Source organism: Rutilus rutilus (genome assembly GCF_951802725.1).
Source record: "Rutilus rutilus genome assembly, chromosome: 4".
Taxonomy (NCBI): Eukaryota; Metazoa; Chordata; class Actinopteri; order Cypriniformes; family Leuciscidae; genus Rutilus; species Rutilus rutilus.
The window spans coordinates 31,984,773-31,997,275 of NC_140212.1; positions in this window are offsets into that span (position 1 = coordinate 31,984,773).

A 12,503-nucleotide genomic window follows, 5' to 3' on the forward strand; every position below is an offset into this window, starting at 1 on the left:
CCCACATTGCTCATGTTAACAAAACAATACAGAATCAGTTCTGTGTGGTTCAATCCATCCTGACATCCTGAAAAATAAAACTTTTAAGTTATGCGCTGCGCAGGTGTTGCACCTTTCTTTCTGACACAATAATAACCCAGGCCAGGATTCCGTCCATTCCTGCCCATCAACTGCTGGACTTCAACTCAACTGCCTCAGTCCACCCACCACAGTGCTCTCTCTCCTCCTTTGCCGCCCTGGAACACAACCAAGTCATGGACCTGGTGTCTAAAGCTAAGTCCACCTTCTGCAAGCTGGAGCCCATGCCTACTACCTTGGTAAAGGCATGTTTGCCTACCCTGTGCCCTGCCATGGCTAGTATCATCAACATCTCGCTGGCACTAGGGGTGGTCCCCACCAGCTTCAAAACTGCTGTGGTGATCCCCACACTGAAAAAGCCTGGCTTGGACCCGGATGATCTCAGCAACCACCGCCCTATATCCAACCTTCCCTTCCTCAGCAAAATTCTGGAAAGAGCTGTGGCTGTTCAGCTACAGCAACACATGTCCCACCATGAGCTCTGTGAACCCTTCCAATCTGGCTTCAGACCCCATCATAGCACCGAGACCGCCCTCATCAAAATCATGAATGACCTCCTCACAGCTGCCGATAATGGCCTCATCAGTCTCCTCATCCTCCTGGACCTCTCTGCGGCTTTTGACACTGTCTCCCACGCCATCCTCCTCAACCGCCTTCATGAATACTTAGGACTCACTGACTCTGCTCTTTCCTGGTTTCAGTCTTACCTCTCCGGTAGGAAACAATACATCACCATCAAAGACTCAAACTCAACCCCTGCTCCAGTCAATCATGGTGTGCCCCAGGGATCGGTACTTGGCCCCCTTCTGTTCACCATTTACATGCTCCCCCTTGGTCAAATCATTCGTCACCATGGACTCAGTTTCCACTGCTATGCTGACGATACACAGCTCTACATAAGCACCAAACCCTCGGCTCAGCTTCCTCCCATATCCCTTGTCGACTGCCTGCATAAAATAAAAACTTGGATGACTGCCAACCTACTCAAACTTAATAATAAGAAGACGGAGCTCTTGGTGGTGGCCCCCCCATCACTGGCTAAGAAGGTTGGTGATCTTTTCCTGGTTGTGGATGGCTATACCATCAGGCCATCCCCAGAGGTACGCAACCTTGGTGTCATCCTGGACCCCATACTCTCACTCCAGGCCCATATCAAAACCACCACCAAGTCGGCGTTCTTTCACCTCAAAAACATCTCCAGACTCCGGCCATCACTCTCTGACTCTGTGACTGAAACACTCATCCATGCCTTCATCACATCCCGCTTGGACTACTGCAATGGTGTACTGTATGGTCTGCCCAGTAAGACCCTGGATAGACTGCAGTATGTCCAAAACTCAGCTGCTAGGGTCCTGACACGATCGAAGCCATGGCAGCACATCACCCCCACACTCAAGAAGCTTCACTGGCTCCCTGTCAAATCCCGCATTTCATACAAAATCCTGCTACTAACCTACAAATCACTCCATGGACTTGCACCCCAGTACCTCGCAGATCTCCTCCACCGTTGCTCACAGCCAAGGTCCCTGCGATCCTCTGACAAGGACCAGCTTGCCACTCCTCGCACCAGGCTACGGACCTTTGGTGATAGAGCATTCTGTGTTTCTGCCCCCACCCTCTGGAACAAACTACCTCTCCACATACGTCATGCCCCCACACTGTTGTCTTTCAAAAAGCACCTCAAGGCTCCATTGACCTTGGCGTTACAGGTGCCAAACTCTAATGTTTGAGCTACAGGAAAACTGCCAATATTTGTTCATATTTATTTGGTAACATTTGTTTGGATAAAGTTTGCTAACCCAAACATTGTCCCTCAGCCAAATTTCCTTTAGACATCTTTCTCTGCCTCTGAAATAAAAAATATTACTTAAAGCCACAATTTCATCTTCTTATCAAAATGTTTTACGGCAACGGCCCCTAGTCTCACAGCGTTTCTTGCTTTTCAGGCCTATTGTTTGGTCTCTTAAGCAACTGTCATCTACGAACATTCTCCAGGTCATCAATTGGTCAGGTCAGGTCGTGGTGTGCACACTTCGTCAACGTCAGTTGAATAACAATCTCCCCTTTTTTTTTACAATACATAACTGTTAAGGGCTCTCTGGATAATCTGATATTTATTTAGCCTACGTGTTTGTTGCTGTCAAATCTATAACTTTTTCTCAACACATGACTGACGGCTATCTACGACTTCACAATTTTAATTTACACATCAATACTTAAACCTGTCCAGAAAGTAATTCAAATCTACTGCACATCATAAATGACCAAAATAATAATTAACAGACAGAGCTCGATGATCAATCAACTTAAAGCTCATCCTATGTTCTGTGTTGCCTTCTCATCAGATTGACTCACAATCCTCAGCTTACTTTCAAATTTGTCATTTGCCTTAACCCATCTATAATGCTAAAACACTCTTTCCAGAGGTTAATGACAAATTTATACACACTATTCAGACAGAATAGTTGTCCTAAACTAACACATACTGTACAAAACATGAATTAACACTCACACTCATCCCTGGCTATGAATTGCTCATATTTCTTATTCATATCTTTTCTCTAAAAAGATTTAAATTTTAAATTACATTTTAACCTTACATTTTCCTGTATCTTTTATCTAATGTTTTTATGGCCTCTTAACCAGTTTCAAGGCATGTCTGTTCATTATTCATCTGATTTTAGAAAAGTCAGCTGGATTGTTTTGGTGCATAATTATTACTTTGCTTCAGCTTTCTTTGGCTGACTGATAACAGAAAGACAGACAGAGTACCATCCCAAGCAGTCTCTTTCTCTCTCACTATAAGCAAATAATCTTTTCAACAGCCTCCTAGGACTGTAACTAAAATAATCATAGTCATATTCAATCGTTCTATGATCTTTTCTAAGGTTATCTTTAGTTGAAATACTCAATTTACCTAACCTTTGTTTTCCAGAAAATTCTCTTGAGTCATCTTTAGCCACCACCATGTCTTATAATGGTCCTTTGTCATGTCTAAATGATCTACAGGAGTCAGAACTGACACATTAGTTCGGCATCAACACAAATCTCTGTGTTTTCCTTGCTCATCAGGCAACTAACATTACAACGTTTCTTTTTTTTTTTTTTTTTTTTTTTTTTTACTGTCTCCACAACAGATAACCACTAGTTCAATGGTCTCTGCTGGCTCCTGAATGCCCATTCAGATCAGCTCTTAACCTATAATTGTCTTTTCTTCAGGGTGTTGTCCCCTGGCATAGTTGCAGACACTTGTCAGAAAAATAAGCCATACAATCAACGCGGTTTCTGGTGAGTGGTATATAGAGGAACTCACATTTTCTGGGTCAGACGGCCGTAACTTCTTACAGCTCATCTCGCCTCTCAATGATTTGCTGATGCTGCTGGCCTCACAGTCACCGCTCAACTCTAATACCTTTCTCACATAAAAACACCTCCATCAGGAGATGCCCAGTGTTTGTGGCGTGAATTCCCCTGTCTTAGGTTGCCCTTTGGCCAGAGGGTCTTACCCGTCTCTGGGGTAAACACTTCGTACACACTTGGTTACCGCTCTTTCCCATCACAGAATCTGTGACCGTTTTCTTCAACATAATCAGTTGTTTTCTGGAGCTTAGGAAAAGGCGCATTCAAGAGTCATCAGAGCCATTCGGACCTAATAGTGTTCACAGAGAGACAGGTTAATAACAACAGTATTTAATCACTTAAATTCATTAATCATCTTAAAGGTAGCAACCTGCTTAGATTATAGTCAGTGAATTTAGATCACAATCGTACATTCAGTGTACTGTTACTTCTGTAGCCGGAGCCATCGGCCCTGTTTTATGGTGGAGGCTAAAATCAGACAAAGAAGCGGTCCTAAAATAAACTAGTCAAAAATGTCACTTCTATCATTTAAGGTCTGCATTATTATTTTAAAGACTTCTTTAAAATCATTCAGTTTTACTTTTAAAACATTTACAAATTGTCCTCTAAATTTGTCAAATCTGAACTGCCTGTAGCATGATTTGTTTTAGCTTGTCCATATCTATGATGTTCAACTGAAACACTGTGCTTTACACAGGCTCAGACAACAGCTTTCAGCTGACATTGAATGAGAGAGAGACTCTTGAGGCATCAGGACTGGTACACTGCATTCTCATAAACTTTTAACTTCAGACTTTATCTGCCATCTTTTCTTTAACTGTAGCCCATCTTAAGGCATCTTTTCCATAAATTACATGTATTGTAATTTAGACATTACAAATTTCCACTCAGAATGAGTCTCTGTTGCACTGAAACTGTGGCAGTTTCAGTCACAGCACATGCCAGATTCAGGCCCCGTTTACACGATGGGAAAACGCAGATATTTCCCTGCGTTTTGGCCTGTCATTTACACGAAAACGCCGTTTTTATCCAAGAAAACGATTATTTCTAAAAACTCCGGCCAAAGTGGAGATTTCTGAAAACGCCGGTTATGTGTTGCCGTGTCAACTGGGAGAAACGGGGTTTTAGGTTCTCAAACGTCACATTATGCGCCAGAAAATGCTTACGTCATGTGAGCGCCCTATGTTTAGAGTTTGTTTGGCTACTATTTGATCATGGATGCTGTTAAGGTGGTACTCATTTTTACTTTTGTGCAAACGTTTTTGGCCTGTTTGCATTTGCTTCGCTGCCTGTCCACACAAACGAATCTCGCGCCATGTCTGTTGTTTTGAAAGGAACTGAAAGTCGCTCGTGCTATTCGTTGTTGTCGATTTTGAGGATTCTGATTGGCTTGCATGGCTTTATCCTTCTCCCTTCACCCATAGGTTTGGCATAATTATGATGTTGCTCGACGCCGTATTTATGCGGGTTGATGTAAACGACAACTTTTTTGAAAACGATGTTGTGTGCACGATGTTATTTTTGAAAACGGAGGGGGGAGAAATATTCGTTTCTCTAAATACCCGGCTATGTGTAAATGTGGCCTCAGATAAGCAAACCTGTTTTGGCCAAATCACATTCTTATCTTTTAAAATCAACATTAACAAGCCTTTATTTAATCAAATGCCTTTTACACATTTTAAATTTAGCAACTGTTAATCCTGTAACACTGCTTCTGTTTATTTTATCTTAAAGAAATAATAAGAATTATTCTAGTTCTTAATAACGTTTAAAATTTCATTTCAATTTTAGTTGTCAGGTTTTCAATTGCCATAATTTAATACCTGACTTCAATGTTTTCTCTAGGAGTTTATCAATCTGCTTCTATGATTCAACTTTTGAGGCTGCGCTCTCTGCTTGTGATACATTTTTTTTATCATTATAAATCATTCATTAGATTTGTCTCTCTATATCATCTAATCAACTTTATTTATCATTTTACTTTTACAGTCATGGCATTTACAGTCACTGAATGACCTCGCTGACCGCAATAAACACTCTTTGTTATTCTGCCAACAGTCTTATCACTCTGATCTTTCTAACATCTCCACCCTACCTCACACCCCCGAAGCAGTGTGTTGAAAATGTAAACAGAGCCGCTGATAAGCAGTTGTCTGTATTTTTCTATTATAGTCTCGTTTGCAAATTCAATTACAATAGCCGAATCATAATCTTCATCATGTTAACATTGATCTACTTTCTAACCCATATTAACACAGACTTTTCTTTAAATTTGTGTAATTTTGGCATTTTCTTTATTTGGAGCCAGTTAAGTTATTGTTTATCTTTCCAATCACAATCAAACTTTTACAAAACATCATCTGCAAATCTCTTCAGAGCATGAGCAGAACTGCTTATAGCATTTGCTCTCTATTATCTCACTATTTATCAGGACTGTTCAGTTACTCTTCATACAGTATTAAAACTTTAACGTGTCATTAATTTCATCAACACTGGTTTTAAAAGCTTATTCTTCTATCAAATGGTTAGTTTGCAGATTCAACATAAATCACAAGATTGTATTATAATTATTCAGTCCCACTTATCTCTACTGTTTCACAGAAAACACAAGATTCCCTAAATCTTCTCAGTCTCTAAATTACACAGACAGCTATCTTAGCCGCTTGCACCTTCAACTCTTGTTACAAAAATATGGCAATCTATTCTTAAATACCCTTGTTTTCATAACATTAATACAATAAAGCATTCACATCGTCATTATTGGCAGAACATTAATTTTCATAAGCGACACGGAAAATCTAAATATTCTAAACGGGTTTCACAAAGTTTCTGTCACACGTGTCTAGGGAAATTATCTCCAACCCATAATTTCCTTTATAAAACAATATATTTCCTTAAATGGCTTAATATCAACAAAATATCCAATCTCTGGACATTTTCTAATTTGATATTATCATCAACAACACTGATTACAAAACAAGTATACATTTAACATTCAGAAGCTGGTTTGAACAAGCAAGCGCTGTTGCTGTACTCCCAGCATAGCTGGACCCTTTTAGGTTCAAAAGACAATCGTTTTACTTAATGAAACATTCCTTATCCTTATATCATGCCAATCCCTGTTAATCATACTCAACGCCCCATTTCCATCTAAAACTCACTTTTCGTACCATTTCAACTTAATTTGACTTAATCAGGTGTTCATAAATAGTTCCATGAACTCTATCGTTCCCTACATGTCAGTTCCTTCTGCATCTGTTCAATCCAACAATTCACTGTTTCCATCAGGAAAAACATCCTATCTTCCCCTACATGTCAGTTCCTTCTGCATCGACTCTGTTCTCTTTTATCTGCTTCTTTCCCATCCAACAATTCACTGTCCGTTCACAGTTTTACACTCATGAACAAACTTCAACAACCCTTTCTGACTAGTAACGGATAAGTTAGCATTTCAGAAAACCCTGTAGGCTACTTTTGTACAATCTCATATGCTCATCATTCACAACACTGCTCAAATCATCAGTTGTAGCTTTGCTCAAAGTTTCATCAGCCACACATAAAGATTTCCAACCGTTTTTTTTTTGTTTTTTTTCATTGCAGGTAGCAGAAAGTAAATCAGCGTATGCATTCGTGTGTGCGTCCTTTACACACATGTTTAACACACACACAACAACCATTCTGTTTTCCCTCGTTCTTTTCTATTGATTCTTTTACGACATTGAGTCTTATCTTACTCAAGGTTCCCGCCTCGGGGAAATACATTTACATTTACCACCATAATTATTTCTCTTTTGACAGAAAATTGGTGTATAAAAATGATCTACTTTACTGTTAGATGACCCCATTTTGGCTGAATCTCCCTTCTGGATTTCACAATTTCGACACGTGTCTTACAGTATCTGTCAAACGTCTTCAACAGACCCAATTTTTTTTCATTACCCAAAATCGGTCGGGTTTCTGTAATTACGTTCTACTCAAAATCTTCCCATAGGCACTTTCTAGCGCTCGATTAATTTATGATTTCCTCAGGTTACAGAGTTTTTGAGTAAAACTAATTAATCAGCAATTGTGATTATCTGAATCACCTGTGGCACTTCCGTCCACCAACGAGCTAAGTGTGGTAGAACCGATCCGAATCTGTCAGATCAATTTCTTCCCCAAAAATTTGTGATTATCTGAATCACCTCTCGCTCGTACCAAAAGCAAAACTCAGCCAATATGGTTCACGTTCACTCACAATTATCAAATTACACTCAACTTCAATAAAACAATTTTGCCGTTTCTTACCAGAGATGCTTTTCTGTTTTTCTCGCAATCGTCGCAGATTTTTTTAATCCTGGTGGGAGTTTTCTTTCACTGGCCCTGAGTGCGGGGTATTGCCTCTCTCTCTCGTAATCTGTTGAGTTTCTATCTCAAACCGTCGAGGTATAAGACGGCTGCCTGGTGCTGCCGAGGTCGTGCACTTTCCCGTCAAATCCGTTCTCAGGACCAGGAGAAGAAGCGTCCGCACAGGATCCCACTATTCTGACACCAGCTGTAATAGCAAATTTCAATTTTCAATAAGAAACACAGCATCAACAGGTGTAAGAAGCATTAAGAGGCAAAATTGTAATAATGAGAAAAGGCGTTTATTCTTTGAGGAATCTTTTCGCAACCGCAGCCACCCAGCTGCGAAACAGAAAGCCCACTGACATAATAAAACAGACATTTTATACAGGTTTCTGACATTCTTGACTCCTCCTTTCCCAGTTTCTGTAAATTTCCTTAATTTTCATCTTATATCTTATATCTCTTATACATCTTATATCTCAAGCTAGTATGGACTGGTTCTACCCCCCCCCCCCCCCCCCCGGGCAGGTCATGCTGTTCTTTGTCCCTGAGAAGCCAAAAGGCCTTCATTTACAATCTAAATGACCTCCTGCTTCCCTCAGGAGGTGCCTGGCACCCTACTATACGACATCCTGTATTCTTTGCTCGTGCCCCAGGTGTCTGTTTGTTCTTTCATGTTCTTTCATGTGTTAGAAACCCCTCACAGAAACACATAATCAAATGAGATTAACAGTTTGGAAAATAATATATATATATATATATATATATATATATAAGAAATAATGAATTTCCACCACACTGTATGATAAATCAGTAACAGTGAGATGTTCTAGAGTCTCTTATTGTCTCTTCATTACATTAATAACACAGCTGAACTTCTGTCAGTGAAATAAAGAGAAACAGACAATGATACACAGAGAAGAGAGAGGAAATATGAGACACAATGAGACTCACTGAAACATGTCTGGATGATACGAGCAAAACTAGACTTTCAACTCTAAACTCAGTTTAAGACATTCAGAGATGTTTTATCTGAACTTCTCAGATCTGTTCAAAACATGATTCCTCTGCTTTGGGTTATGTCTATTATTAAAGACGCTTCTGTTGTAATATATTGTATACTGTACTAAACCTGTTAGTGTGGGTTTCTGGATTGATGTTTATCTTTTTATTATTATTTTTGATGTGATTGTTTATTAATTTTACTTTTCTGATTGTTTGTCTCTGTTGCTGTGAAAATTCAATAAATAAATCATAAAACAGAAACATTTAAAGATGATGTCAGAAGACAAAGATGTTAAAGTTAGAAACAATAAAAGAAAGAAATACAGGAACAGAAAGATAAAGTCGAGAGAATTAAGACACATTAAAGAGAATGAATCAATATCACAGTTTGTTGATCAATTCCTGTGTGAATGAAGGATCTCATGATTCTCTATAGAAACCTGTGAGGTATGCTGGAATAGTAACAGTTTTTACTTCTGTTTTACTTTGAAATGGGTAAATTAATGGGTTACATTAAAGTTATGTCAAAATGTTAACATTGGAAAAATAAATGTTAATTCATATTTAGTAAATTTATACAAGATTTTAGTGGTGATAGAGTGGATCTATGTTGGTCAATCCATCTGAAGTGCTTCAACCAAGGTTGCTGCTTTTTTTCCTTTTAATTTGAACAACTATTTGTGTTGGAAATGCAAAACATTTTTATTTATTTATATTTGGCTTGGTGTAACCACAGTGGCCATCTTTGTGTCCTGATGTACAACAAATTTTAGTTACAAAGCAGGGCCGTGCAGAGACCTCTGGAGGGGCAGGTGCTCAAAGTATAAAAGAGGGCACATGGAACAAGGTTTTAAATGGGGCTGTGTTTTTCCTGACTCAAAATGAGGCAGATGGGTAAAATCCTAATAATGTATTTTAATAATAAATAATTAAATTTGTTTATTTTTTTTGTAGATCATCATAATGTGTTTCCCACAGTATTTTTGTGGGTTGAGCTCGCTACCTCTAGGGGGGTCCGGGGGCATGCCCCCCCGTAAGAAAATTTTGTACATTTTAAAGATAAATTCATTAATCTGGTGCACTTTGAGTCACCCGAATCCACTGTTAAAAATAAATAATCCACCCGCCAACCGCCCATATTCTTTGATTTAGATATCTGCATCTGATCATCACATTACAATTATTCAAATTCTTAGTGTTAAGCATGATAATATGGTAACATATCACACTGAAGTAGGCTGATTTAAAATTAACATTTATTTAAAATAAAAGTTCTTCTTTTGGCAAAATTACATTTCCTTAATAGTCTAAACAGAGGCTTTACTCTCTTCAAGCTTAAATTGTCAATGTTTCATTACATCACTGTTTGAAAACACAATTTATTTGTACCTTTTATAAAGGGCATTTTTCCCCTAATTTTATTAAATGTATCTCCATCTTTCATTTCAAATTCTTAAATTTGATCAATATATTCAATTAAAACAATAAGACACTAGGCTGTTACCAATCAAATTAAATAATTTACATTGAAAAATTATAACTGTATTAAATTGGATTATTTTAAATATTTTTGAATATACAAATAAGGAATGTTGAAAAGAATATACTTTATGAAACTAAACCGCCAGTAGGAGGCGGCAGGCGACCGTCTTAATGAGCGAGTCATTGAGTCATTCATTCAAACGATTCGTTCAAACGGCTGATTTATTCAGAATGAGGCAGTTTATGAATGGGTCATTGAATATTTGACTCAACTGATTCGTTCAAAACGCTGAATCATTCAGTAATGAAACACGGCTGAGTGTAGCTGTGAGATTCGCGATGGTCCTGCGTGATCTTTGTTTGGAACTATTTTCGCTGCTGAAACAGAACAAAAACAGTCATTGCGTCTAAAATGTAAGTGACTAAATTTTAACTATTTGTTTATTGACCTGTTATGAAATCAGTCTCGGTTTTAATCTTGATGGCATTCAGGAAAACAGTTACTACAGCCTACACACAGCAATATAAACAACGTCTCTGCATGCTCTTCACGTCGTCCTTGTAAAATAATAATAATAAGTAAACAAACATCAAAATCACTAAGCTGAGAATGAAACGCCACTTACTAGCAGCCACAGATTTGAAGATATCTTCTGGTAGTGCGCGTAGCCGCGCGAAATTAAAAAAATGTGCGTGCAGCGTCAGGAACCCGGATGAGTTCGCCAGGTGAAAGGTCATCATGTGGGTCATTTTATTTACGGCTAAATTATTATTAATAAATTTTACTAATGGTTAGATTGGGCAGGCATCCACAAAAGGGCCTTTAATTACAAAAAAAGGAGAGGAAATTTTGCTTGACAAAAGGGCACTTTGGTCACCAAGGGGCAAAGGGGCAGGTGCTCGAGCACCCAACGCCCCCCCCTCTGCACGTGCCTGTTACAAAGACATTTATTGAAACCACAATATCCCACAACAACAGATCTCTACAGCAGTGGCGTGCGCAGACCTCCGCCGGGACAGGGCTGAAATTGTGTTCCCATGGGGTGGGGAGCTAGGTTTCCCGCCTGGTGGACATTTTTGGTAATGTACAGCAAACTGGTCCACCTGCAGTTAATGCAGAGAGCCAGCAGTCTCAGGACAATCAGTAGTAGTGCATTCTTTACTTTCCCCCTATAGGCTGAAATCATGTTCCGGTGACTGAAAGGGCACTTTACTATTAGTGATTGAAGGGGGGATTAAGTTTCTGTCCTGAAATGGTCTGCTTGCACACTATACTTTAGTAGGCTTCCCGATCCTAAAAACATCAAATCCCTCACATTATAAATTGACATTTAAAGTGTTGTGAAGCGGCAGAGTCAGTGGAATCCATTTGCAGCTTTATTTAAGAATGGTCAAGACAAACAGGGGGAACTATGGCAAACAGAGCAATGCAGAAAAGGCAGAGACAAACCAGGTTGACAGGCAAGGGGTCGAGGCAGGCAGCAAGAATCAGAGTCCAATAAACATTCCAGGTCAGAGCAGGCAGAAGGTGGTCAGCTACACTAAACAGTCAAAGGTCTAATACAGTAGGCTAATCAAACACGGGAAATAACGCTTAGAAATGATGGCTAGGGCAGATCAAGACTTCACACTGAATGTGTGTGTGAATGAAGTGCAGGTGTGTTGTGCAATCAGTCCCAGGTAAGAGGCATGATGGGAATTGAGTGAGGTTAATATTCCGGAGACAGTTCCCTCCGGTGGTGAAGAGGAGGTGGTGCAGGAGCCTGCTCTGTTACAAAAAGTTACTCTTGATCAATTAATTTGGATGTGATGTCGAAGTAACAACATTGTGCAAGTTCTTGTACAGATGTGCTGTATTTTATTAAGAGCGTTTGGACTATCCTGAGCTGAGATAGAGGTTAACCTCATATTGAGATATACCTAAAATGTGTTGTCATGACACAAAGCCAGCGACTGTGGTTAAACCAAGCAGAACACTGGTGGTTCTGCAATACCAAATACATAGAGGTAATTGTGCAACATACTATACAACTTTGGACCTCTTGAGTTTGAACGACCCATGGATAAGTATGTGCCAATAAAATAGCCTAAACCTCACCACACCTGTAATACCCCTAGTCATTTTTTCAAAACTTGACATCAGGTTTTCATTTCTTTTTTTTAACACATACTCATTGTTTCTCAACACAAGATTATTGTAACTTGTAATGAGGAAATTTGATTAAATCGCACACAATCATGATTAATTT